The sequence below is a fragment of the Micropterus salmoides genome, unplaced genomic scaffold (genome assembly GCF_014851395.1).
Source record: "Micropterus salmoides isolate LMB-PRFRI ecotype aquatic unplaced genomic scaffold, ASM1485139v1 Ms_hic_scaffold_3, whole genome shotgun sequence".
In the NCBI taxonomy this organism is placed as follows: Eukaryota; Metazoa; Chordata; class Actinopteri; order Centrarchiformes; family Centrarchidae; genus Micropterus; species Micropterus salmoides.
The window spans coordinates 21,154,541-21,180,833 of record NW_024042261.1 but is presented as its reverse complement, the minus strand read 5'-3'; the positions used below and the strand labels follow the sequence as shown (position 1 = coordinate 21,180,833).

Here is a 26,293-nt window from a genome sequence, read left to right as displayed (position 1 = left end):
GTGGCAGGCAGGGGAGAGACTGTTATGAGAGAGGCAATGACGAGTGTGTGTGTGTGTGTGTGTGTGTGTGTGTGTAGGAGAGAGAGAGAAAGAGGGAGCAAGAGAAATACATGGATTTGAGATAAGTGTGTGTAGGAGAGCAAGAGAGTTAGAGTGAGAGAGATCAGAGCATGTTGGGAACAGCTTTTGGCTTTTCTCTCTGAGGATAAAGCTTGTTCCGGCCTTGTGTTGCTGAATCCCGCCGCAGCGCTGTCCATGGTGCTGAATCGGCTGGAGGGTCTTCCGTCTCTCTTTATCTTCCTCCCTCCCTTCCTCTCTTACACTTTCTCTCCTTCCCTCTGTCTTTATCTCTTGCGCCCTCTCATTGTCCTCTCCGTCTCTCACTCTCAACAAACACAGGGCATCAAAACATACAGTATTTAAAGGTTTGCAATGTTATTGCATTGAAATTATTTCCACTAAAAAAATGACAGCGTTGTTGCCCCTTGTGAACTCTTCTGCCTGTTCTGTTTCCTGGACGCAAAGGCAGAAGTAGTTATTAAACCACCCCAGTGCCTTTTAGGGAGGAGATCATTGATTTAATTATAGTTATAAAATATCAGATGATTGTGAAAAACAATTTCCCAGAAGCCCTGGGTGACATCTTTAAATTGCTGGTTTAGCCCAACCGACAGTCATAACCCAAAGATATTTAATTCACAATGATGTGAAACAGAAAACAAGCAAATCATCACATTTAAGAAAGTGAAAACAAATAAAGTTTCCTTGATAAATATCTTATATATCTTTCTAGATTATCAAGATTATCTGTCAGTCAACTGTCAGTTGACTAATTATTTAATCAGTGGAAACTGACTGGATACTCTTTTTGACTTCTAGAATGTATTTTTGTATTTTGTACAAAATAAAAAAAGTACAAATTGACTTGAATTAAGGTAGCTACACATCCTTGACTCCTGCATACCAAGTGCCTTGCAGAGGGAAAGTGCCCCCTCACCTTTCCTTGGGAGCAGTGAGATCACAGCTTTTCACATTATGCCTTCAAATGCCACATGTTGTTTCCAAAAATAAACTTCAAAAACCCCCACACCTAGAATTTGTCTCTCACACCCTCCCTCTGTCCATCTCTCTCACACACAAACACATTTTTCTTTATTAGACTGACCTTTAGCCTATACAGCCCAGAGGTGTTTCTATTTTGATTGAGGTTATAGAACTTGTAGAACATTGTCCTGGCCCCAGTGTGATCTCTGGACATCCTTTGCTCATCTGATTATTTCTGCCTTCCTTTCTGCCTTAGTTATTCTCTATATATCTTTAATACCCCCCCCCCACCGTCCCTCACACCCTACCACAAACGTCAACCCAGAACTATTTTGTGTTCTGCCAGCATTGCATCATCAAATGTATCCCATATCTTGCTAATCAGATAATTATAAAACACTCACACTTATAATCCATGAAATCTGGCAGAATCTGTAAAGTGAGCACTCTAATCCGACTCCTGTGTCAGCTGTTTCACCCATTTCTGATGGTGGCTTTCATCACTGCAGCCACTGAGCAACCTCACCATCACATGCTTCAGTTAACTGTGTCTAAGAGGAAGTCACTTACATCTGCATAATATGTCAGTGAACCATTAACAGAAAGGTCTATGCCAAATGCCACACTCATTTCATATTGTTTAGCTGTCAGTAAACCACGCTGCTCTTCCCCACCCCCAAGTGGTTAATACAAGTATAATGTTTGGGATTTTCTTCCCATAGACGAATTATGCGGCATCACAAATTATTAAAGTGTGTCAAAACAGCTAACATGGGGACCAGCTGATAATAATTAGGTGAAAATAAGCACCTCCAAACCTCACTAATCTCAGCTCACATCATATTTAAGTTGTTTCAGCTGTAAGCAATATGCTGTGGTTTTACAGAGGTGACATAAACTATGTCTTGGCCAGCCACAGCAACTTCCTAAAGTGAGGTTGCCCACTGTTAGGGGAAGCTTCATGTGTACCATATCAATTTCACCTCCATTGGCAATTAGTTCACCTAGGTTATTTCAGCCAACACCATATTTTAAATATTAAAGAAAATGGGCATTTATACTGTAGGCCTCTATGTTTTGGAGCTTGTGAGAACATTTATATCAAAGCAGTAAGATGGGATTTTAATAGATATTATTATATTGTACTGCTGTCTCATTGTAGATATCTGCTATTAAAGGCGTTTAAAGACATTATTTAAAAAAAAGACACAATCACTTTTGTGTGTAGTAATATGACCTGATAAAAAGTAAAATCATAATTAATAATTATACAATCATACAATGGAACTAGTTTATTTTTTATGTAAGTAAGTAGGCCTACTTGCGTTCCCACGGCCCTTTTAAGGTCCAAGTGCCTCACGTTGAACCTCTGGCCATGTCTGTTGTGTCTGAGACCCAAACTATATCAGCCACTTCTCCCAGGCAAACGCCCTGCGTTGTCATCACGCACAGTCGTCATAACGAATCCATCCGTTATTGTAAATCCCAGAGCAGCGACTTGTCAATAAACTGAGCAGGACACGGATACAAGGGGAAGAAGGCAGACAGAAGAGGAGCTGGTAGGCGTATCGCCTCCCGGGACAAATCGCCGCACAGTGTGAAAGTAACTGCAGGAGGGGACGGAGATGCTCACCGTGGCGGAACAGAGCGCTTTTTAACGACAGGGGAAAGGAGGACATGATTTGAAGCTAGTTTCCCAGCAGGATTTATCACCCTTTTATCTGAAAATTGCTTTTTCTGATCTATAACGCTTCTCTCTATAGGCTGCCATCAACCTGGACAGCACGCACAGTTGTCCGGTGTTTCTCCTTGGAGAACGACGCGGAGACAAGAGAGGTCAAGACAAAGTCACTTCGGTGGCTGAAAAGCGGGGAGGGTGGGGGGCGACCATTTACCAAGCTTCTCTGAGTCTAAAGTCCCTTATCTACCCATTTGTACTCTTGTTATTCAATTTTACTCTACCGACCAACAGCAAGAGAGGATTATTACTCTACAAACAAGTGCAGCTCCAATGCAAAGAGCTGTGAGTGAGTGAAATGTGATGCTGGTGCAGGAATGACAACTGCTGAATGGGGAGCAAAGAGCATCTAGGGGAGTTTACGTGGAGACCGGCTGATTAGCCTCAAACGACGACCGTGTCCGGTTTCACCGAGTAGCCTACAAAGACGTTCCCTCACTCTCCCTAGTTCATTGCTTTGCCTCTACTCTTTAACTCGAGACTGGATTCCAGCGAAATTACCCCCCGGCGGACGGGTATTTTCCCTTTAAATGACCGGTTAACGGATCTTAACGGTAACGCGGGGAGCTCATGTGGAGACCAAACGAGTGCGCAACGCGGCGGTGCGCCGGTTTAACGGCGTTTTTTCCACGCTCACAGTTCTGTCCCAGTGGATCACTGGGTTGCTGTAGGCTATAGGCTATCACCGGTCGTCTACCCGTAACGGGCTTTTAATGCAAACTCAACGGGAACTAAATTGAAACGCCTCGTTTGCCCCACCACCACTCCAGGTGCGGCCAGCCTTCCGCGGCGCAAGACCCCCTCAAAAAGTGGATCTGATTTCTTATTTGGTTTAAAAAATTGTCTGACCAGGAGGAGGATTATTTAACATATTCTTTGCTGATTGGAGTTCTTTGCCTGGCTTGATAAGAGGGCAGATAACCGGAGGAGAAATAGCCTCCACCCAACCGGAGAGGAGGAGTGAGAGACGCGCAGGTATGTCTCTTTATCCACTTTTCTCGTCTGTCCGATTATGGCACAATTTCCTCTCTCCTCTCCTCCCTCAATCACACTCTGCTTTCTGTGTCTTCTCGCTTATCTGTGCCGGAACGTTTCTGAGAGCTTGATTTGTAATTTTAGAAGAGCCGAGTTGAGTACACACACAGAGAGAAAGAGAGAGATAGAGAAGAGAAGGCAGATGGGGAGATAATGGCGCTTGTGTTTTCTCTCCCATACGATTTAGAGATGGTGATATCCTTTCTCTAGATCAACTACAGGAGGGGAGGGGAGAGATGCTGACTGGGGTGCCACAGCATGGGAAGCGTGAAGAAATAGGTGTGAAACAGATGAGGGGATGAGATGGGGTAAGATTTGAGCAGAGATGCCATAAAATAGCAGGTGGATTAAACAACATGGGAGGAGAAGGGGCAAAGAGGAGTCTGAGAGTTTAGAGGAGGGTGGATGGATACAGAAGAGAAACTGAAGAGAGGGGGGAGTGCAATTCATCAAATTTAGGAGAGCAGAATTGAGAGGAGGGCAGTAGTAGGGGAGAAGCGAGACTAGAGCGATTTAAAACTGAGTTGCATAGGAAAGAGGGTTGATGTGATGGAATACAGGGGCAGAGGGGAGAGGATGGCTGATAGGTGTTTAGGGAAGAGGAGAAGACATAATAGCAGGTGAGAGGGAGGGCTGCTGGAAAAGGTGAGTAGAGAAAATAGGAGAGGACAGGAGAAGGTAATGGAATGAAAAAAGATTGGGAGGGCAGAGAGAAGCAGTCGGGGCAAACGGTGGAGAAGATATAGGAGAGGAATGGGATCACTCTAGCAGTGCTATGCTGTAGCAGCTGTATGGTATTATTCAATGGATTGCTGCGTAATGGTCATTGCTGCACCGTGAAGACAGAAAGAGAGACGCAGAGAGAGAAAAGGAGGAAACCACAAAAAGCTGCACACTGCCAAAAATTTAGTTTGCCATGTCAGCTCATCAGCTCTTCTTTACCTGGAACATTTCCCCGTCCCTAACTGCCCCATTTGCATTTTGATGAGGTTTCGCAATGGCTCTAAGCCACCGTAAAACTCATGTAAACACACATGCGAGATTAAATGAGGTTTGGAGGAAGTCGTTCGCTGGTTTTCCATTTCTGTCCCCAAATGTGTATACATGTGGCTTAGCTGAAGCCTTGTTTCACATATTTCAGTGTTTCTTGCCCACATTCTTTCATTCATTCTTGCTTGTATTGATGCATCGTGTTTGAATGTGGCTTGAAACACTGTCTAAGCAGAGTCTTGAAAGATTTTAAATTTTTTTTGTGAAATGTTAATGCATTCCAGATCACAGTCTTAATGCATTTAGTCATATTGTGCCGTTACTGAGTATCTTAACATGCTGCACTGCAGTTGAAAATGCTGGATGTAAATGGGATCGTAAAAAAGCACTTGCTTGTATATTTGATCATGACCCCACTTGCATGATGGCATTTAACTCAAATACTAACTGAAGATTTTATTAAGATTTAGTTTAGAGCCTAAAACATAGCAAATATGCCCACAGAAGAAATCAGGCAGACTTTTTCTCCAAATCAACACACAAATTAATTTCAGTCATACTTATGTGTATAATTAGTATTTGGTGCAGTCCTAGAGAGTGCTGTAATGAGCTAGGCCTGGACTCTATATCATCCTGGTTAGTGACATCTCTGTCAGCGTCCCAACATGCACACAGTATTCTATGCTATAGCTCATACTCTGGTCAAGCTCTTATTTGATCATCATATCCCACTCATGAATGCCACTATACGTGAATAAACTGAATATTCTCACACTGCCATGGAAACTGAGTTTCCACAGGTGATTAAAACATAAAAAAAATTGGATAAAGTGCCTGAGGAATAAATTGTATGGTCCAGCTATTTTATTGTAATTTTCTCATGACATTCACATGAACCAACTCTGAAACAGAACACTTGAGTGTCGTAAAAATAATTGGATATATCTGTGCATGCAAAGACACTAATCAACAACAGTGGTGTTTTCTAAAGCAATGGCTCTGAGCATTTTTGGTGATGTTGCAGAAAGGTGAGGCATAAGGTGAGACTGACAACCTTACGGCGATGAGAAGACGGCAAGTAGTTACTGTGCCCAGGCAGAATAGTCACATAATCCCCTGTAAAACCACAATGTGTCATTTTTACACTTCAGTTTTGGCATTCATTAGACAAATGTGCTAATTTGTTAAGTTTAGGTGGTGCTGGTAGGTAGATTTTGTTATCTTTGGAGATTGTCTACTTGTTTCCCCTTGCTTCCAGTCTTTATGCTACGCTGAACTAACTGCTAGCCCCAGCTACATTTATACGTGAGAGTGATATCTTTCATCCTTTGTAACCCTGGACAAGAATGCCACTAAGCATATATTATTTATATAAGCCTTTTAAATGTAAAAAAAAAAAAAAGTCTTTTAAATATCATATGTCAGAACATATACTATATACTAAACTAACATGTACTATAAAACCAGTTCTAAGGTGAGCGCAAGAAAAGCAGAAATTTCCTGCAGACGTTGAAGGCCAGAGACTCGTTTGACCCTGATTCCTGGTATGAAAACAGGCCATGAAAGTGCCACTTCATGATCCCTCTGGCTTACTGGGATTTAGGCTGAAGGTTTCAGAAAACATTCAGGGATAACAGGGGCCAGAAAGTGTGAGAAAACTGTCAAAACCTCACATCGTTTTGAACACCACAGTCATACGCATGCCGCTGCCCTTGCAAGTGGCTGTACCTAGATTAGCAAATGGCAGGGTTCCTCCTAATTGAGTGCGAAAGAGGTGGGAAATTGATGGGAGATAGCGTGTGACCATTAAAGAGTGAGAGTCTCTTAACACTTCCCCTGCTTCTACAAGAGCTGACCATGCATGGTACTTTGTCATGTTTACAGTTTATTGAACTGTGGTCAAAGACTGGAAGAGGAAGGCGTGATTCTAAGGTGAATGAGGGTATTTTAGATTACTTTTAAAGGATGGAATAAAATCAGTTCAATTTGACTTTGGTCCTTTATTACAGTAACAAAATCTGGTACTGTCTGGTACTAAAAGTCTTTTGATAGATTAAACTATTATAAACCCTGAGTGACAAAGGTCTGTCTGTCAGTGTGGTTTGGACTCTTCAGTAGCCACGCTTTCTCAAGAGATCCAAGCGCTTTGTGAACTATGTTTGAACAATAAAGCCTTCTATTTTTGGTGCCATGTAAAATACCGTTCATCCTGCCAATGCCAGATTGAATGATGAAGCTGGAGGAGAGTAAGTGTAATTGATTGATGTGTCTATGAGTGAGAGAGACAGCAGAAAAGAAATATAACTCACACAGAGAAACTCAATGAGTTTCAGAGAGGGAAGGAAAAACACTTTAATCTCTGTGGGGAAGTGATGTATAGGTCTGCAGGTACACACAGTGGGGTTTCTAACTCAGTATAGACTACATGTACACGTTGTCGCATGGATAGTTGAACAGGTATGTTTTTTATTTTGAAAAAGAAAGGGTGCAAGGAGATGGGAATATGAGGCTGCAGTGAAGGTTTAACATTTGCAAGAGAAAAAAAAACGAATTGATGTTGCAGTGATGAAAGACATGCAAGGAAGGACATGCTCAAGAAAATAAAAATGAGAGGCCCTGGATGTAGTAAAGAGAAAAACAAAAGGAACATAGCAGGCTGTTGGGGGACTTCACCTTTATTCAACAAGGCTGGTTGATTAGGAATAAATGAAGTGTTTAGGTGAAGCAGTGAGAGGAGAAGGAGAAGAGAAGGGAATGTATTGAGAAATGAAAAGAAGGGAGAAAGGGTTGGTGAAGAGAAGAGGAAGGAGTGGAAAAAGAAAAGGAAAAGACTTTTTTATGAGGGAGAGGAAAAGGGATGAGGAAAAGAGGAAGAATGAATAAGAAATGAGAGGATAAAAGGAACATAAGGTGAGAATATTTCTCCATGAAGCTCTACGTGTTAAGACGTGTGATATGGCAACACGCTGCTATATAGTTTTTATGTCCAAAATATGTCATCATGATACTCTCAACACAGCGACATGCTGTCCACTACAGTAGGGGTTTAAATGTCCACACAGTGTGTATGTGTGTGTGTGTCTGTTTGTGTGCACGTGTGTTGCAACAGATGCCAGTTCAGTGGCGCAATCTCACCTCACCAGGGAAGAGGAGCGGATGAGAGATGCTGCTGAAAAAGAGAGAGAGAGAAAGAGGTGAAGCGAAGGAGGGAGGGATGGTGCCAGGAGAAAGAGAGAGCAAGAGCAGCGTGCTGAATGCCAAGCAGCGTGGTATTAGAATGGTGCTGTGTCGAGCAGGCAGGCAGAGGGCTATAACACTGGTCAGATGAACCACACTATCCTGTAAGTTCCCAAACTTCATCTCTGGGGAAGGCGGTTTTATTATTTTCTTCTTTTTTTCTTCTTCAACCAGTGACCGAACTTGCTGATTTTTTTGGGTTGATTTTTTTCATAGCACAAAACAGATTTTGCAGATGTATTGTGACTATGTAAATCAAGGAAAACACAGTGTTCAAAATGTGATCCTACAGTACCTAAATTGGTTCTTCGAAGTTTACTAGCCTATATAGCACTGGGTCTTAGATGGGTTGTAGCAGTTACAACCAGTAGCTATGGATACCTCAAATTTGACAAGAGGAAGATGGGGATCTATTTTTATTATACTTTGACCCATCTATGGGTCATAACTTTGTCTCTGTAGATACAGTGATGTGCAGCAGCAATTTTCTGCCTTTGTTTGTTACCACTCACAGAAACAGAAGGAATGATTAGTCTTTTATCTGGTGGGTGTGGATGTATATTGATCTCTGCAAAGTCACACACATCCTATATGTATCGTTACATTTACATTACTCATTTGTATGTTGCTTTTCTCCAAAGCACAAGCCACAGTAGGTCAAGCAGAAGGCTTTGACACAGCCCAAAACAGTATTGGAATTACAGTTATTACAATACATTCCAAATGCAACATGTCACCGTTTTTTAAACAAAGTCTAATTGTGGTTTTATGGTAAACCATGGTAAAATTCACGATGGTTATTATTACCGTACACATTTTAATTACCATGATAACCGGGTACGGTTAACTGTTATAATCTCACAGCAAACACTGTCCAGCCACTCCCAGAAGCAGGCGCGCATGCGCAGAATGCAACGTGGGTTTGTTTGACCGCGGAGATTTTTCAGTCACTCTGAAGTCCGGTCGTATTTTAGTTTTTATGAGAGTGCTGAGGGAAACTTGATTGAAGAAAATGACCTTATAGTGAACGCAGGGTGAGTTAACTTTTAGCTTTGGTTTGTCTCTCTGACTTGCTAACAGCGTGTAAACTGGAGCTCTGTGTTGCTGCTCTTGTAAAAACGCCACACATTGTTCTGTTGCTGTGTGTGTCGGCAGAGTCTATTTGTCTTCAGCACATGATAACACGTTACGCAGTTTAGTCAACCAACCAGCATATCTAGAAATGCTACAGACTCTGTATTTATGTCAGTTTTTGGGCTCATTGCAGTTTCTATCACTGTCTTCTAAAGACTTATTTGTTTTCATGTAATTGTCCACGTGGTCATTGTATTACCTATATAATATAAAATATAAAATCTTGATAATGCACACTGATGATTTTCATATGTTTACAAAAAGGTATTTGCTGTTATTTTATTTGTTATGCAAATGGCAAAAATGCCAATTGTATTTGTAGTTTTCGATATAAAACTTGTTGAAATGGTTTATAATCGTGATATGAAATTTTCATACTGTTTCATCCCTAGTGTCCAGCTCATGTTGTTATGTGGACTTAAATGGGATTTGTAGTCTGAACTGTTTAGGGGGTGCGTTTCTTACTTGCGACAATCACCCACATCTGACAACTAGGTTACATGACGGATTTCTGATATTTTGTGTTCCCAACTGACTGACTATTTGAGATTATACAATATGCCTCATCCAGTATGGATACCTCAATCTTGGACAGCCTCAAAAGTTTGCCAACGGGGAGCAAACTGCTTGAAAATGAATGGGAAAAGCTGATTTGATTGGCCATGACTGGTAAAAACATTAGTCTTAATCCTGCTGCTTCTAGAGCTTTACTGCAGATACACCAACACGTACGGTCACATTTAGGCATGTGGGAAAAAGTATTGCATTAAACATCATGATTACAGTATTAAATTAGCATATTTTATGACCATAGTGGCCCACTGGTACTTTCCATTAATCATGTGTGTGTAATGGGGCGTGGGCAGCTATGGCATTGGAAAAGGCTATCATACAGTCACTGTGTAAAAGGAGATTTATGGTTCTCCCAAACTGTAGAAAGCACCGCCTGCTCTTCTAATTAGTTCAGTGTAAAACGAACCCACTAAAAATTGTATAAGTCTAAATATGGAAATGAGAGGCTAACCCCAGTTAAACACTATTACCATTACTGGAGACTTTATAATAAAATCCTTAATTATTGTTACTGAGACTGAGTTTTACACTGAGTGCAGCTTATACAGTGTTTATCGTGCAATAACAGCATGCAAATGGCATTGCAGTTTAATTCGATATTTCATACTAAATACATAGAAACATTCTCATGCCTTTGTTTGTTATATACAGGTGCTGGTCATATAATTAGAATATCATCAAAAAGTTGATTTATTTCAGTAATGCCATTCAAAAAGTGAAACTTGGATATTATATTCATAAATTACACACAGACTGATATATTTCAAATGTTTATTTCATTTAATTGTGATGAGTAAAACTGACAACTAATGAAAATCCCAAATTCAGTATCTCCGAAAATTAGAATATTACTTAAGACCAATACAAAAAAAGGATTTTTAGAAATATTGGCCAACTGAAAAGTATGAACATGAATAGTATGAGCATGTACAGCACTCAATACTTAGTTGGGGCTCCTTTTGCCTGAATTACTGCAGAAAATGGAGGGGGTGGCATGGAGTCGATCAGTCTGTGGCACTGCTCAGGTGTTTTAAGAGCCCAGGTTGCTCTGATAGTGGCCTTCAGCTCTTCTGCATTGTTGGGTCTGGCGTATCGCATCTTCCTCTTCACAATACCCCAAAGATTTTCTATAGGGTTAATGTCAGGCGAGTTTGCTGGCCAATTAAGAACAGGGATACCATGGTCCTTAAACCAGGTACTGGTAGCTTTGGTACTGTGTGCAGGTGCCAAGTCCTGTTGGAAAATGAAATCTGCATCTCAATAAAGTTGGTCAGCAGCAGGAAGCATGAAGTGCTCTAAAACTTCCTGGTAGACGGCTGCGTTGACCTTGGACCTCAGAAAACACAGTGGACCAACACTAGCAGATGACATGGCACCCCAAACCATCACTGACTGTGAAACTTTACACTGGACTTCAAGCAACGTGGATTCTGTGCCTCTCCTCTCTTCCTCCAGACTCTGGGACCTTGATTTCCAAAGGAAATGCAAAATTTAATCAGAGAACATAACTTTGGACCACTCAGCTGCAGTCCACACCTTTTTGTCTTTAGCCCAGGCGAGACGCTTCTGACGCTGTGTCTTGTTCAAGAGTGGCTTGACACAAGGAATGCGACAGCTGAAACTCATGTCTTGCATACATCTGTGCGTGGTGGTTCTTGAAGCACTGACTCCAGCCGCAGTCCACTCTTTGTGAATCTCCCCCACATTTTTGAATGGGTTTTGTTTCACAATCCTCTCCAGGCTGCGGTTATCCCTATTGCTTGTCCACTTTTTTCTACCACATCTTTTCCTTCCCTTCACCTCTCTATTAATGTGCTTGGACACAGAGCTCTGTGAACAGCCAGCCTCTTTAGCAATGACCTTTTGTGTCTTGCCCTCCTTGTGCAAGGTGTCAATGGTCGTCTTTTGGACAGCTGTCAAGTCAGCAGTCTGCCCCCTGATTGTGTAGTCGACAGAACTAGACTGAGAGACCATTTAAAGGCCTTTGCAGGTGTTTTGAGTTAATTAGCTGATTAGAGTGTGGCACCAGGTGTCTTCAATATTGAACCTTTTCACAATATTCTAATATTCTGAGATACTGATTTGGGGGTTTTCATTAGTTGTCAGTTATAATCATCAAGATTAAAAGGAATGAACACTTGTAATATATCAGTCTGTGTGGAATGAATGTATACATTATACAAGTTTCACTTTTTGAATGGAATTACTAAAATAAATCAACTTTTTGATGATATTCTAATTATATGACCTACATAAGCATAAGACACAGAAAAGTAACTCTGCGCCAAACAGTATACTAACTAGTAACCTCTAATTACTTAATCATTAGTTACTCCAAGGTAAGTGATACATCATACTGAGTAGTTACTAAGTAGTCCCTTCATTACTTCATGATTACCTCACCATTACCTAGCCTCACTCATTCCTTAGCAGCCACTCACATTTTGTGTACCCATTATGTTACACTTGTATCATAATATTGCGTTTTCCTCTTCGCATCTCTTCTCTTTAGTTCTGTGTCTGAGTGTGTGTCAGCCTGTCCGCTTATATCCGTGTGTTTGTGTGTAACTGTACCTCTCTCCCCACTCCTCTGTAATTGTCTTGGTCTGGGGTGACAAGGCAGACCTGACAAGCAAACCCAGATAGTGAGTGGAGATAGATTGAAGAGGAGTGTCTGCTCTGTCCTCTATCTCTCTTCATCTATTACTGGTGTCTGACAGAAGCAGCGCTGCATGATGGATGGATGCCCCGCTCTATCTCTATCCACTTCTCACTCTGTTTCACTCTCATTCACTCATTTTTCTCCACTCGGTTTCTCCTCATCTTCCCATCACTTGCTTCCTCCATCTTTTTGCAATTTGTCTTTGTCTTTAATGTTTTCTTTGTTTCTCTTGCTTCCTCTACAAGGTACTCTCTTTACTTCCACTGATAGCATGTGCATGGTTAAGGTAGGGTGTGTTGGTGCATGTGCAAGTGTTTTAATGAAAGTGTACATGTTATAGAGATCGGCACACACCCAGAGTTTTATATTACTGGGGCAGAGTGATCTATCATTCTACTTTTGTTGCCATTTACCAGTCTGCTGTGTCTTACAGGCACGAGTGCCTGCTATCTGTGCTTACATTAAATTTTCTACACTTGCTGCAGGCATAGTAGCTTGACTTTTACAATTGTAAATGAAGAAAATGGCTTTCCTTAATAGTAGTATTAGTATATATAGTATGTATTGTGTCCTGTAGTTACTTTGTTTAAATAGACAATGCACACTGATCAACAAAAATAAATGTTTTATTTATTTGGTGTCCCTGGCCAGAATTAAATATGTATAAGGACTGTGGAGTGCCAGTCTGCAATTGCTATGGCAGAAGCCAACGGTGCTTAGCTGGTACAGTATTTGGAAAGCCTCTCTTCAATCCCAGCTTTAGTAAACTACTGCAGATTGTCTCGGGACATCCCTGGTTGTTGCACACATTACAGCACCAACACAGGCCTTGCAACCTTTCTGATGGTTGACTTTTGCAAGATGAGTACAAGACTAACCCCCCAGAAATACGGGCATCCCTGTGTGAGGTGGAAGATATTCTGTATAACTGAAATGCAGAAGGAATGGAAAAGTGGCCTTGGTCGAAATTGGCACATTTCATTGGTGAAATGAACAGAGTTTGCTAATGGTTTCTTAATTTCCTGATGGAAAGAAGAGAGGCTGAAAGAAACACATTAACCTCCCAGTTTGAAGGTTGATCACTACCAATTATGCACCACATGTCTTCTAAAGCTCATTGTTTCTGAAGGATGCTCCTTGTGCTGATGTGTGTGCGTGCACTGATATGAGTGTACAGTGGTGTATGGAGGTTTCATCTAGCAATTTTGTCCAGTGTAAATGTCAAATTTAAAATGAATTTTAATTGTGACTGAAACCAAAACTGGCAGGCTTTTGTCGAGGCTGACCAGCCCTTTTATGTAGTATGGCAGTCGTGGTTGTGTAGGATGTCAAAAAATTTGTACTACAAAAGACCTAATTACTGAATGCTTAGAGACACCACACTATTATGGTTCATGTCGGGATTGAGCAAAACATTATGAGTTAATTGCATTAAACAAAAATAAAATAATTATTTGGAATGTGAGCAAGACATTCCAATTGCTTCCAAGACTTAGACATACAGATATTTCTGTTATCGCAATATGCCTTGCAGTAAGAGACAAAACAAGGCCAACGGCTAGAATGCAGTAATATTCTGAAGCAATACACGTGACAATTTTTTCTCTCTATTGCATTTGCAATTTCTAGTTTGAGTAAGCAATTTTAACTGCAGGTTCACTTACTAACTTTTTCCAGAGCTTTCAGCAGCACAGTCATCATCAACTCCAGTACTAATCCTGCTGGAGGGCTGTGCTTGAAAGCTCTAAAGAAAAAAACTAACAAAAAAAACTAGTAAGTGGACCTTGAATTAAGGATATTGATCTTGACCATGAACTGTTTTTTAAGGTCAGGCATGAATTTTGATATTTGTAGTTTCTAGAATGTATGGACTAAATAAAAGTAGTTTGTCTTGTAAAACAATAAACACTGAAATTACTGTCACACAAATACTGAGAAAAATGCTTAATGTATAAGTACTGCAGTATAGTAACCACCCTGTGTCCTGGTGTGTGAATGTACAGTGCTTCTCTCGCACTGCTTGGTGTACAAATGCACACTGTACATATACAGGGCTCTTGGGGCTCTGAGTTGTTTTAACAGTCTAGACTTTATTCCCCTAACCATTGCACACTGCAAATAGTGTTACAAGTGAATGCACAAATTCATTAACGCACAGAGTTGTGCTCTTATAGAATACTTCCTAAGCACTTAAAAACCTTCCCATGCATCTTGATCTTGAAGACAGGGAACATTTACCTTTACACAGAATGTGATGTACGCTGCTGAGAGTACTGTTATATATGTTAAGGACAATAGGTGACAGTATGTCACATTGAGCTAATTTGCAGCTACGCCTGCTTCACAGAATTACAAGTCATAAATTCAAACCTTGTGATAATTTTTTAACACACTGCTGAAGCAGGCTAAAAGGACAGACTCTGCTGGGTTTAAATGGTCCAGTTGATGCACCATGACCCTGATAGTCTGCAAGATAGTCAGAGAAACAATTAGACTTGAGAGGGCAACTGTAGATAATGACGCTCTTAAGGACCTAGCAGGTAGGTTCACGATGCTCAGCAATAGTTTGTGCAGAGGATGGTGGCGAACCAAGAATCAGTGTTTGTAGCTTAGCTTTAATTCTAATCTGGACCACCACATAAAATGGCTTAAATCTATTTATCTGATCAACATGGCTTTGCTTTGCATTCTGAATTGCCTGTACAACACTGAAGTTCTGTAACTGGACATTGTAGTATTGACCATGCTGTCACTGTATCGAGTGATTAGCCAGTTAAAATTCCCTCATGGGAAACTGGGGGAATTATCTCACTGTAGCTTTCTGAAAAGCTTGTCAGTGGTTTCATATCAGAGTTTAACATCAAAAATTGCAGTTCTTGCTCGCTCTCAAATGCGCATCACTCTAAGTGCTCAGTGTACTTGGAATATGTGATCTTTATCTGCAGAGTGGGAAAACCCAATGATAAAATGATTTCAACCAATTAAGCATTAATTAAATTAAAGACATTTTAAAACAGTGCAACAGTACCAGCGAGCGAAAAGCAAAAACATGTATTACTAGCTTCCTGTATGCATATAATAGTGTAAGTAAGACCACCTACAGTTTAAAATCAAGAGCTGGACCAGATTTTGTTTCATTATTCCATGAATATTAATATATTCATCCCACAACTGTTTTGAAAAGCTGAGTGGAAAACTGTAAAATTATTTCCCCCTACTACATCTTTTTCTACATCTTTCTAGTTTTACTTTAGTTTGGGCTACTGCAATCCTTCAGACAGTATGGGGGGCTGGGAGTTTTACAAAAGTAGAATGTGGGTTAGATTTCCTTTGAATATGGATGTGACGCTAGCAGAGTGGGGCTCACTCTGCAGATGCTGTTTAGCACAAAGATCATAGAGCATGTGCATGAAGACATGTATCTCACACACAGGCATAGATTCTGTTATTCACTCACGGACACTTCAAGCACACATGCAAGTTTACACTCAAATGTGCAAGGTCTCTTTCACACACAGATACACACTTACTTTACAGGCGCCTGTGAGGCTCCTGGTGCATATCTGATGATGGCTTGATCGACAGGGAAGGAGAGTTGTCTGTGTACGTGTGTGTAAGTGAGACCAAGCAGCAACTCATACGGAGAAAGGTTGACGGTTATGCACCCAAGTGGGCCTTAGGGTGGAGCACTGATGGCAGCTAGATGCTGATTCCAAAAAACCTAAGCCTCTATTAGCCTCTATTCTCAATGTCCTCTAAAGAGTGGCAATCATTGTCCCATATTTTAGGATATCAAGGTTTATACTATAAATCCTGAAATTAATTTTAGCTTATTTCTGACTGAGAGTTTGACAGTTAAATGTGGCTTTAGAATGGAAAAATTGAAAAGGGATAATTGACTGCATTAGTTTAACATGTTATGTTTTAAGTTGTCAACATAGTATCAGCTATGATGAAAATATGAGACTCCTCTACACTGAGATAAATTGGCCGTAGCTGCCACATTGCCTAACCAGTGGATACAGATAGATGCTCCTTCACACAGAGGTTGACACTGAGGTGACTATTATTACCTTTTTTACTGACTATTATTCACAGCCAAACAGTTTACTCACCATTGTCAAACTGCCTGTTATGGAGGTGTGTTTCTTGTCCATATGGGCAAAGGCAACTGCCAAATCTGCCCCTTGTGTAACTTCTTCCAAGCAAGAAGAATATACTGTATGTGGTGATAATGTCACATTAAAGATTAAGCAGATCTTAAAACCACATTTCATATCATCTAATTTTATATACAAACAGATAAAAAAAACAACGTATTATCATGACACTAATGTTTTAAATTTCTATATTGATCAGCCCAAACCGGTCATGTGAGAGCTGGTGAAAAATCTCGTGTGCAGACAAAGTCAGTTACTGTGCGCATGAAATAAATTCTGGCTCTGATAAATGACACCCTGGATCATCAGTTGATTCACTGAACCAGTAGAGGCTGGTTGAAGTCAGAGATCTGGCTGGGGCCTCCACTCAGCCTTGCTGTGTTTCAGATAGAGCTACGAAGATACCCCCGTCTCCAGAACTGGGAGCTATTTGGTGCCGATATGCCAAACACTCCATATATCAGGTTATAGTGAAGCACAAATAACAACAGCCATAGGGAAGGATTGCCAAAGGGAAGATGGCTGCCATTAAAAGCTGTAGTGTCCATACAAACCCTGATTGGTCCGATTTGTGTGGATTTCACTTTAGTGTTCAGGTTTGGTGTGAGTTTAAAAGTATTCTTAGTATTACCTACACTCACAGGACATTTATAGCTTCTGTTTAATGGCGTCCAGCATTTACTGGCTTGACACTGTTTGTGTGGCAGCTGTAGAAGTCCTTGTCCCAGCTGTTGTGCTTTGCTGCCAACTCACTGAGCTGGCAGCTGTTACAATAAGGTTGTAATGTGTATTCTCCATGCCATCCTATAATTATACAGTGAAGATTTGAAGCCATTTGGATCACTCATACTCATACAGATTCATCACTGACATTTATTATTGCTGTTGGGTGTACACCTTGCCATTTTGGTTTTGGTTGTCGTGAGAACGGTGGTGATGATGAGACTTTGTAATGATGATTGTTGTCTCACAAATAATGATTTAATTGCCCCCCCCCAAGGAGAATGAGTAATGAACTGAGCACATTATATAACAAATAAATGGGTCACAATGTTAGAAAACAAAGTACTGTTTAGAGAAGTCATATCAGGCTTTGCAATGAGACTCATGTTGCTCAATGTGTCATGTTTGGTCACACGTTGTACAAGGAGAAACACGAATAGACACAATGGCAAAAGTGTGAGATATAAGGACAATTAAAGATGATCTTCTACCTACACAGTGACTTTCTCAGACTTTCCGATTTGAAACGCAGTTTCATAGAACACACATACTTGTACTCATCCAGAAAACAAACAGTCCTGCAGGATTATTTTCCTGCAGGACTTTTTTGCAGCATGGTTTCTTTAATAATACTGCAATTTTTACAATATGTTTGTATTATATTTCTATTGAACAAATCACTTCAAGCATAGACATTATACACCCCTCATATCACACTGAGACCTTATAAACTCATCAAACAAGCTAATGTAAAAATATATGAGGAATTATGACATGTGAAATTGTTCTCTGTGGCGTTTGACATCCAGCTACATCAGTTTGTGTCCTTTGTAGAGCTAAAACTTCATCTGACCTTTCTGACATTCCCTGCCTAGAGATTTAAGCAGCGTGATCTGAATCAATAAGTAATGACCCGGTCGACAAGAGGATACAAATCCTGACCAACTGACATAGTTGCAATTATTTCTAAAGTATGGTAATCTTAAATAAGTGTTTCCACAGCTGTTATTGTGCAAGCATTGGCACAGGTATTGCTGTGCCAATAGTTGCACAATAACAGCTATTCTTGTATTTGTAGTGTGCTGAGCTAATTCCAAAATCCTGTATCACTTGTCTAGAACTGCAACTCAAGAGAAATCCAGGGAATGACTTTAGTGTATGTTGGCCTTTTGTAAGCACATTTTTCATTTTCAATTGTCTTTTATAATTTATTGAGTCAGTCATATACAGTCCAACAATTTTTGTTGGCAGCAATCAAAGGTTTACCTCTGTTTCTGTGACCTCATCAAGACATCAAGTAATGAAAAATCACTGCCAGGATATGATAATGAAACCATATTGATATTAGTGGGAAACAGTTTAAAACATCTGAAAAAAATGTCTGGTCCAGGGCAGCAAAACCACACATTTTTCAACATATTTTTGTTTAAATCTTTTCTGCATTTCTGGCATTGTTCAAATCCCTTGTTGGTACGCACCACTACATAGAGACAGTAATTACAATGCAAATCTATTGAATTGCTAAAGGAAGCCATAAATAGTATAAAGTATTGTGTCTGAATGAAAATCTTTAAAGTTGATAATCCTTTCAACCTTACTGAACAATGAATAATTAAATAATTGCTAAGAAGTTTGCTGAGGGGACCGATGGCAAGCACAGACTTGACTGACTCCAGAGTGAATTCTGCTGACACTCTCACACCTTACAGTTGTAAAGACGTCAGCGATTGTTTCTAAATACTGTAATGTTTTAGTTTTTTTAAATTAAATAGAAAATCTGCCTGACAGTCCACACTGGCTGGTATGTGTCAGAGCTTTGAGGAAAGTTTATGGACATAAACTGCACTTCTCAAGATCACAGAAAACAAAACTTCACATCTTTTATTCTCATCCTTTTTAATTTCTTTTCATATGGATGGCCATTGGGCAAGTTGGGTTTGCATTTAAATGAAGCATCAAGACACATCAGAATTCCGTTTTTCTCTTGTTTTGTCGCCCTTTTAGATAACATTTAATTCAACTGGGGATACATAATGGATTAAGTAAAATACTATGTTCTCCCAGGTGTGAGTACCAAAGAGATGCTTTTACTCTTTTTTTACGGGCGGAAGAAAGATACATTTTGTATTTCCCATCTGTTCTCAAAAGCAGGACTTTCTGAGTAATGTTTTGCTTTCACATGAATTCAAATTTGAACTAGTAGGTTTGATGCAAAAGTTTGCAACATATTAAATATTAAACCATTCAGAAGTTGGATAATTTGTCAGTATCAGTAAACCAAACACACACAGATGGTAGATGTGTCTAATGCTGTAACTGACGGCACAGAAGGGCTCATCGGTAGAGGGCTCCGCCTGTCCTTATAGAACTAGGGTTACCATATCGAAACCTTTGTTCTCTCCCACACAGGCTCTGTCCTCTACTGGACTCTATGGGTACAGTGGGTGGAGCCTGATGACTGTCTGCCTTAGCTGGGACAAGCCAAGTCTACCACACCAAGAGACAACATCACCTAAAGCTGATGATACACAGAGCAACTTTGTTGCAAGCAACAAAAGGGTGCAAGTGTCACGGCTGTCGCTGTCACCTTTGTGTTTCCCCTTTTCCCTTTCTCACCTCTACCAAGTAGGCTGTGTCCCTGGGGAATGAAGACCAACCTACTTCCTGGTTTCTGGGGTGCTGATGTCTGTACCGCCCATTAGTTCCCTCTGTTTTCCACTCAACCAATGGCTCGTCACCACATTAATTACCTCCGGCTCATAAGGAGAGTCCACCTGGTGCTCCAGGCAGCTTGTCACCGCCTGTTGACTTGTGTGCCGCTGGTATTGACTGCATAGCCTGTCTGTTAGTTGTACTTTGTGTTTAGTGGAACTATCCACCTTCCTTGCCTATTAGCTGTACATTGTGTTTAGGGAAACATTTGCATACCTTTGTATGTTAGCTCCACATTGGGTGCAGTGGAGAAATTCACTTGTTGTTTTGTTTACTATTGTGTTAGTTTTCACCAGGTGGAGTGGGTGCTGTGCTCTTTGTGTTCTTTTTTGTGTTCTTTTGTAGCAAGAATCAACTCTGCTTAAAACGATAGATAGGTACAGGCCTCCTTTTGAGGACCTTTTTATTTTAACTTGGTTTGTTATTTTCGCAGCACCCTCGTCCACCCTCCTTTTGTTTTTTTTTTGTTACCTGTCTACATCTCTTCTGTTACCAATAAAAGTTACCTTGTTAAGATCTACCAGTTGTGCCTATATGTTTATGGCCCCCACACCCCTAGACCAACAGGGGGTCGTAACACAAGATAGAATAAACCACTTTTAATCCCTTATATTATCAACACATATATTATTAATTGGACATCTTGTAATCTTCCAGGTAGGTTGACAGTTGTTTACAATCCATCCATCCATCCTTCCATCGTCAACCGCTTATCCTGCGTACAGGGTCGCGGGGAGTTGTTTAAAATGAATATTTAATTAATGACCTAGAGTCACGACTTTCAAAATAATGTTTTTTTAATTCTTCATTATTTATAAAAGCAGCAATTAACTTTAATGTATTAGCTAATCAGTGTTCATCAGCCTAAGATGATTAATCGCTCAAAAGATAATTAAATGTTAAACCTTCTACAGTGTAAATGTTGAGTAGATGTCAGCTGCCAACATCAGCTATTGTTTAGCCTTCCTCGGGTGTTAAGGCCAGGTGATACCAATGATTTCCCTTTGTTATCTGTCTATATTGGTATTTCAATCCGTAACTTAGTACAAGGAATATTGTCATCTTCTTTTAAACAAAACAGGTGCTATCCATGTGCACTGTACTTAAGAACAAAATATTTACACTTGACAACAGTCAACTTACAATGCAACACAATGCAATACATGGAAATGTAGTTATGTGAAATTGCACGAGTATTACCACTCCATTCCAAGCCAGGGTTTAAGCTTTAGAGTGGTTTGGTAAAGACAAGAACTTCCTCTTGTTTTCCAGTCTATGCATCTGTCTCATCACTCATTAGTTGTTGTCATAAAATAAACCAAATGAAGAAAAGCACAAGGTCACCACAAAAAAACAGGATGCAATATGCCTGAGGAGCCCTTCCATAAATTGAATCAAGCCTAAACTAAATGAGTGTGCTGATGAATAACAGGAGAAATGTAGAAAACCTCTTTCCAATTCAGGTATTGCATTTTAGCTTGAAAAGGTCTAGTTGCTTTCTAATTTAGAGTTGCTGACAATGCAATACAGAGAGACCAATTTGTCACTACACTTTGTGTTTGTGCGTGGTTATGCAAGTTACTGCAAATGATTGTTCACTGAGACTTACTTACACAAGTATGTGCGTGGATTACACCAGATCTCATGTGCACACACACAGATACAGTTGGTGCGGCCTGCTTCCTTTCAACTGTGTGTAAGAGCAGCCACTTTATAGATTGATAATCAGTGCAGCATGTAATTTACAAATTGACCCACATCAGCTCCCATTATTCTACTGGAACAGCCTACACTGTCCATTTCCCTGTATGTATTCACAACATGTGTCAGTCTCTCTTTCTCTTTCTCTATCTCTTTCACTCAGACATTTATCTTCACTCATTCTCTGAGTCTCTCTTTGTACTGGAACACGTGCACATTCACACACTCGCTCTTCTTGTTAGATAGAAGTTACATCAATACTGGGGTTTGAAACCTTTTTTACACCTTAAAAGAAAATCAATTAAAGCCACTGACTGGCATGTCAATGTCTGCAGCAGTGCGATGTTTTCCCGTTGTCAAGAGCTGTGTGAGTGTGGCTGTCTGCTTGTCTGCTTAAATGTCTGTCTGATTTGAGCGGGGCAAAAAAATTGCTTTTGTGATCACAGCATTATTAAAGACACAACTTTTTAATTTCATATATTACATGTGTCCAATTACAGCGTCCCATTACCTTGTACCCATAAACACTTTTTTTTTAGTTGAGTTGACAATGCTAACAAGCTAATGTTTAGCAGGTATAATGTGTACCGTTTTTTGCCTTAATTTATCATTTTAGTGTGCCAACATTTGCTAATTAGCACTTAGAGCAAAGTACAGCAGAGACTGATGGAATGTCATCAGTTTTGCAGGAGGGTTACCTGACAGTCACGCTAGATGAAAAGTCAGGGGATCACCAAAGGCGTTACAATTCATCTTCAGGGGCATGAGTGTATGTACCAAATTTCATGGTAATCCATCCAATAGTTGTGGAGACATTTTACTCTACAAGTCAACTGTTTATGACTTGTGGCACAAGTCATTAGGATACACTGTTTGGGAACCAGTGCCTTTGCCATGCCAGTTCATCCTGGAAATGTTGAGATATTTCACTGGATAAGTGAGAAGTTATCCTCACTTGCTAGGGGTGCAAAATGAGAAGTCAGGGGATCACCAAATAATTAGGATTCCTCCTCTGGGCACTATGAGTGTATTTACCAAATATAATGGCAATCCATCCAGTAGTTGTTGGAATATTTTAACACTGCAATGGTGCAGTGGATAATAATAATAATAATAATAATAATAATCCTTATTTGTAGAGCACTTTTCAAAAACAAGTTACAAAGTGCTTTAACAAGTGTAAAGAATAATACAAAAAACAAAACAAGATAAGAGGATGAAAAATTAATATAAAATTAAATATATATATATATAAATAAAAGGGATAAAATAAAGTCAAATAAGATCGGGAAAAGCTCTCCTATAAAAGTATGTTTTAAGAAGGGACTTAAAAGAGTTCACTGACTCAGCCGACCTGATTTCCTCGGGTAGGCTGTTCCAGAGCCTCGGGGCCCTGACAGCAAACGCTCTGTCCCCTTTAGTTTTCAGTCGAGACTCTGGAACAGACAACAGACCTCTGCCCGAGGATCTCAAGGTACGTGCTGGTGCGTATGGGACTAAAAGTTCAGAAATATAACAAGGCGAGAGGCCATGAAGAGCTTTAAAAGTGATCAAGAGCTTTAAAAGTGATAATGCCTTTGGTGTGAGAGATGATTTCTTATGTAGTATGTATGATGCTTTGGAAATATTATTGTTACACATATATGCCAATAAAGCTTATTTGAATTGGGAGACCTGAATTTTAACTAAACAAACAAATACTAGCCAGTGTACATGTAAAGGTGAGTAAGCGCCAACATTAGCCTATTATATTTGTGCTGCTGGTATCACAGTGGCTTTGCACCACTGATAGGGTGACATCTCATTGAATCCCAGGGGTTTTTGTAGGATTCCAAGTGGGATGGGAAGGCTATTACTCTGTGTTGTCAGGATCAGGTTGGCATGAGAAAACCAAACCTCAGTGTGGAAAGGATACTAGAGGAATTCACATGTTACAGCCATATCATTATCTGAACATATACAGTATATACTGAGTATGTTGTGGCCATTTCACCACAGGCTCAAAATGTCTAATAATTTGCCCAAAGAAAATTCAGGAAGTCACCTTCTAGTGGTTTTGTGTTCTGCAGTGAAATGATAATGGCTATTGTTTCTTAATATTGGCATGATACTAGAATGTTTTTTTTGTCTCTGTTGCCAAGAATACTCAAATCCTGCATTATTTTTAGTGGTCCAAATCATTTTGAATGTCCTTACTCAACAGAAGCTTTTGTGCTTTTGTGTTGGCCCCAAACCCCCAAGCTAATTTGCTTAAAAGGAACCAATTACTTGGAGCAAATTTCTTCTTGTCACACTAAGTTTAAGTTTAGTTTGAATTGCTGCAGGTTTCCCACAAACATGTCTCAAATTACAACTATTAAAAGGGTAGAAAAACCTGTGCAATAAAATGCAAACACTCTTTATGATCATCATATATCATGTTCACCTTTTAGTGACACATGGACCACATTATATTGAAAAGTGATTATTACAGCATTATTGAAGGTAGCGGATAACACCAAATAAGAAAAAATTAATTTAATTGTTTGCTTAATTTGTTGGCAGCTAATCATTCTGTCTAAACAATTGATTACAATCAAGTTTCTGGAAGGCTTTAACCAATCTACTTGTAATTGTGAAACTACACTTTTGCATGCAGTCAGGGAAGTAAATGTAAGAAAATTGCTTATATGTGCAGATAAACTACAGTTATACCACACTTTGCTGGTGGAAAAGGTGTTGAATGTGCATACCACACGGTGCTACATTCAGTGTAAGCATTTATAAAATCTCTGTACTGTAAATCGACACCTGAAAAGTGAGTCATCTGAGCTGTATACAGCAATTGTGACAAAACATAATGAAAAGTGCAAATAGACCACAGCTCATGATTGTCATGAAATTGTGAAGCATTTTTTAAAAACCCAGGACAAACGCAAAGTAGATTTATGATGTTGAAAATATGTTCATAAAGGTGAAGAGCTTAGGAAAGAAATAATGCTGTGACTATAGAGATGGCAATGAAGAGCATACTTGATGAGCCCCATTGAACTTCTTGTGTTAGGTGAGGGTGATAGGAGACTGGGCAGAAAAGTAGAAGGGGCGGAGCTGAGTGAAAAAGATTTAGTGATCCTGAGATGAGTGATGGTTGAAGGTTAAAAAATGATGTAAGAACAACCAAATACAGGGCAAGAAAAACATACTTGTTCTCATTATGAGGCGTCCTTTCTTTTTTTTAACAAGACACTCAGTGCCTTTTGTATCACATAGAACTGCTGAACCAAACACAGTGGCCTAAACACCAAAGAGTTACTATTTCATTATTCCTCTCCTGTCTTGCCTCTTTCCTTCCTCTCCCCTTGTCTCATCCCACTATCTCTTCTTCTTCCTAAGCTCATCTCCCCTCTGCTCTCCTCCTTGGTTCCAGGTCGCCATGGTGACTCAGCTTTTCCCAGGCCAGAGACCAGAATCCCAATCAGACTCGCTGCTCTCGCAAACACACAAACATGCAAAGCACCAGTGTGGCAGTGCCAGAGGCCTGATCAGAGTAATGACAGATTAACGAGTGTCTATCGGCCACAGCTGACCTCTCCTTGGGCAGCTCATAAACAACTCATCTCTCTCCTTCTGTCTTCTTTTTTTCTTTCTTGTCCTTTTTTCATCTCTCTTTTCCCTCCCTTGTTTTCATTTCTTTTGTCTCCTCTTGTCAGTAGTAATTGGGTCTGTACAATAGTTTCAAGGTCTGCTGCCAGAAGTGATATTTTATTGGTTTGAGTCTAGCTCACCTTAGGCCAACCATCTACACTCTTACGATGCTATAAGATACTTGAGATAAAAAATGGCTGGCAGATGCTTTACCCTGGCTGCCTGATAGTGACATATTATGCTACATTACAAATCTGTGAGGTCTTTGTACGCCACTGTGCCACTGAAATCATGCACCATAGTACAGCTGTCAGTGCTGACACACTGGCACTTTTACTACTGGACACCTAAACAAGGAAGATAGGAAGTATTTATTTAAAGGTGCACCAATTACTGTCAAGTAAACCTATCTTACAAATGCAGTTTTCACAATTTAGCATCTGATTCATTAAGGCCACTTACGCAAATCAAGTCTGTAAGAATGTTTTTTCCATTAGAATACCAGAACCATAGCCGTAAGTTGGCACAATACTGACAGTTTGGTTATGGCACCTCTTCATCTAAGGGGGCTTTCACACCTACCTCGTTTGGTCTGGACTTTCAGACTTTTCAGTATGAGCCGAACCGGAATTGCAGGTGTGAAACCTCCCCTGGACCATGGAGAAATGCATTGAAAAATATAATAATAATATAAATCTCCCGTGACAGCTCATCTTTTGAAGCAGACGGCCACTATGGAATCAATAAATTGCCACTTTGGTCTCTCCTCGAATGGAGGGCCAGAAGGATTGCTTGCTGTCTTCTCCTTTCCTGCCGGCGGCAGCGATATGATGTTTGCCCAACGGGGACGTTTATTTGGCAAATTTGAACTAGCCTCGAGTGAAGTTGGTGCACAGGTAGTTTCTAATGCCATAATAATAACAATATTGGCAACGATATACATCTGTTCATTCCTTATTC

At 40.1% G+C, this 26,293-nt stretch overlaps 1 protein-coding gene across 2 annotated transcripts in view; it reads left to right on the top strand.

Annotated features, from left to right (window-relative positions):
* The first annotated feature begins 2,461 nt into the window (after window positions 1–2,461).
* zgc:172282 (leucine-rich repeat and fibronectin type III domain-containing protein 1-like protein) overlaps window positions 2,462–26,293 on the top strand; it is a 210,576-nt gene continuing 186,744 nt past the window's right edge. Inside the window, exon 1 of one of the 2 annotated variants that reach the window (XM_038693516.1) lies at window positions 2,462–3,757. The gene's annotated coding sequence lies outside the window, so the exon portion shown is untranslated. The remainder of the gene's footprint in view (window positions 3,758–26,293) is intronic. The other variant, XM_038693519.1, reaches the window with a different exon arrangement.